Source organism: Loa loa, assembly GCF_000183805.2.
Source record: "Loa loa unplaced genomic scaffold supercont3.127, whole genome shotgun sequence".
NCBI lineage: Eukaryota > Metazoa > Nematoda > Chromadorea > Rhabditida > Onchocercidae > Loa > Loa loa.
In genome coordinates, this window is record NW_018108307.1 from 18,354 (window position 1) to 21,505 (window position 3,152).

Below are 3,152 nucleotides of genomic sequence, written 5' to 3' on the forward strand. Positions count from 1 at the left end.
CAAGCATAGATGGAAATTCGTTTTAATTGAAGGTCATTTTAAAAATACTTTTTCATTCAATCAATGACAGGGTCAGCTAAGTTAGGCTAATAAAAGTTTTGCATTTACTTGGCTTACTCAACAAATTGCAAATTTGAAATTCCAACGATTGCATTTACATTGTTTACTGATTTTATCCTTTAATGGCGCCAATTCTTTTTTTTTCGGTGAAATTTTACAGTACCATTTGGAGAGATACAACGAAGAGATATGTTGCGAAATTTTTGCAAAAAATACTAAAAACAGAGAAAAAAAAAAGTGGAATGAGAAATTGATTGAGACTGCAAAGTGCGCAAAAGGTAAATTTTTTCAAAAAAGATTGTTGTGAAACATTTGCGCTCAATTAGCTATAGGCTATCCTTCTTGTACTTCTCGATCTTTGGCCAAAATTTTACTTTATTATATAGATAATAAAAAGACACTACATAATAATAGAAACATAATTTTGATCCAAAAAAAAGATTCAAAATCGGAAAGTGTCGTTTTCATGATAATATCTACAACAAAAATTTTTTTATTTTACAAAATTGGCGAAAAATTCCTTAATTATTTCTCCTATCCTTTCTTTCCATTTGATATTTATCAATTTTATTAAATTAAAGTCAAAAGAAAAAAACAGGAAAAATTAATCATGCTATAAGGAAATTGGAATAAACTGATTGCAGCATAAAAGTAAATTTCTAAATTTTAAATTTTTTTTCTTTTGATGACGTAAGAATAAAATAGGGTAAATAAGACATTTAAAGCGACAATGTCAACTGTTTTTCTCGAATTAGTTAAATTTTCTGAAAAATTAATGAGGAAAAAAAAAAAAGAAATAGAAGAACATTGAAGGAAGTCAATGATTTTTTTTAGCATGTACTCCATGTAGCAACATTATTGACAATATTGGTGACATAATTACCGCCTCCCTTTCATTTGAATAAGAGCAGAACATGCTGAAAAGATAAATCGAGATAAATGTGTAAGAAGTTCTTTTCAATCTATTAATTCCTTATTCGTTACTAATAATCAAGATTGATCAGTCTTTTTTTTTTTTTTTTTAATCCTTCAAACTATAAATTGGTCAAAAAAAGACTGAATAAAGTTGATGGATCGAAAATGGTTGTCAAAGTTAAATTAAATGACGAAGATGCAGTAAATTTAGCGAGAATCATTTCAAAAAAAAAATGCAACCAATCAAAATTCCCTTTGTTATCTATTATACGATCGATATTTGATTGAAACTTTTATGCTAATCAATCAAAATTTTCAAAAGTTTCATAGAATTTTTCATAAAAATGCTACAATTTTAATGATATTAGGAATAAATTACGATAATACTTTTAGGCGATAATGTCGAAGAATTGCTATTCTTTCGACCTTTATTGAATCATGACAAGGTGGGTATTCATGGAAAAAAAAGTTTATCAACTCGATAAGTTCTGATATGATTGAAAATTTACAAATTAATAAAATTACAAAGGTAAATTTGTAATTTTATTGATTTGTAAATTTTCTGATAATGTCGAAAATTTTCCAAAAAACGAATTAATCTTTCTGTTATCAATTTATTCTGATCAATTCTAGGAAAATTTTTAATAGCATAATTTAATGTGCTAGAATTCTGTAATACATCGGAAACTTAGGATCCTAATAATTACGCCAAGGAATTGAGCATTTTGTAGCAAATCATAATGACATCAATGAATCGATTCTTTAAGATAACTCTGTCAGCATTAAATTTAGTGATAGCAAAAAAAAAAAAAAAAATTACCATAAAGAATTGCTCTTTGATGAAAATTTAAAAATTGCATTCGTTGAGAAAATCTTTGTTGTCTCGTGTGAAAACGAAAAGGGATGATAAAATGAAATTAGTGATAAATTTGATTTATTTTATTTTGATATGTGTGATATTTATTGTTATTTGAAATGAATGTTGCAATTTATCATTGAGTTATATGCCATTTTGCTTCGTTAACATGAAATGAATATAAAATTTCAAATATTTGCATAAAGATTAATACATGAAGATATTAATCTTTGATTTCAAATGTTGTCTTAGATTTAATATCGTAATTCAAAGATTGATTTATTTTGCTGGAAAAAAAACACACAAGGAAAGTTGTTAGTAATGTATTTAATTATTCCCAATATTTGATTTGCAATAATATTTTTTTTAGAAATAAATGAATGTATGGAATTAATTAATCAAATTTATGCATGTACTCCAATCATATCAGAACTTATCGAGTTAATAAACTATTCTGATCATTTTTATTTCCATCGATACTCGCCTTGTCATGGAGGAGATTTTTGCGTGACCATGTAAGGTAACAAACTATCCTGGTAGTGGTTAGTTATGACCTTATGTCAGGTATATCTCAATTGAAGGGTCAGATAAAGTATGTGCCATAGGTAGAATGGATTCGCAAGCCTCGCAACAACGATACTAGGAAGAGGAAAAAGTTTAATCCTAACCCGGAGCAGATGAAGTTCGTTTCGTCCTGTAAAGCTATCAATGTAAACGAAGGACACTCTGCAAAAAACTACATCTCTTAAGGACTTCGATGTCACCATCCAAGCTTGCTAAGCTCTAGCAGATGAATATTAAGAGGAAAAGGTGGGGCTAATTATGCTTTGTATAAAAAAAAAAAAAATCCACTATGCAGACTCAAATGATACATTCACATTTGTAACATTTTACAGCAATCGTGAAACCCAAATTTTTGTTCGTTAATTCCCAATCATAATCAATAATTAATTAACACATATGCTTAAATTATTTTTACTAATTGTATCATAGTATGTCATAATGCTTATCTAATTAAGCTCCATTTTAGGCATTAATTAGGACATATGTTTAATGTATATTTTAGTACTAATTAAATTTATATTTAAATAGACATTTACATTTAATCAAATTATATTACTAGAATATCTATTAAAGTGAAAAAGATATTACTCATTTTAGTGGAAAGTAAAAGACAATGTATGTTTCATTTCTTTCTGAATTGATTCATAAAATATAATTATTTATTTTACAGTTTTTTCAATAAAAGTTTTCTCCCTCTCTCTCTCTCTCTCTCTCTCTCTCTCTCTCTCTCCTTCTTCTTCTTCTTCTTCTTACTTAC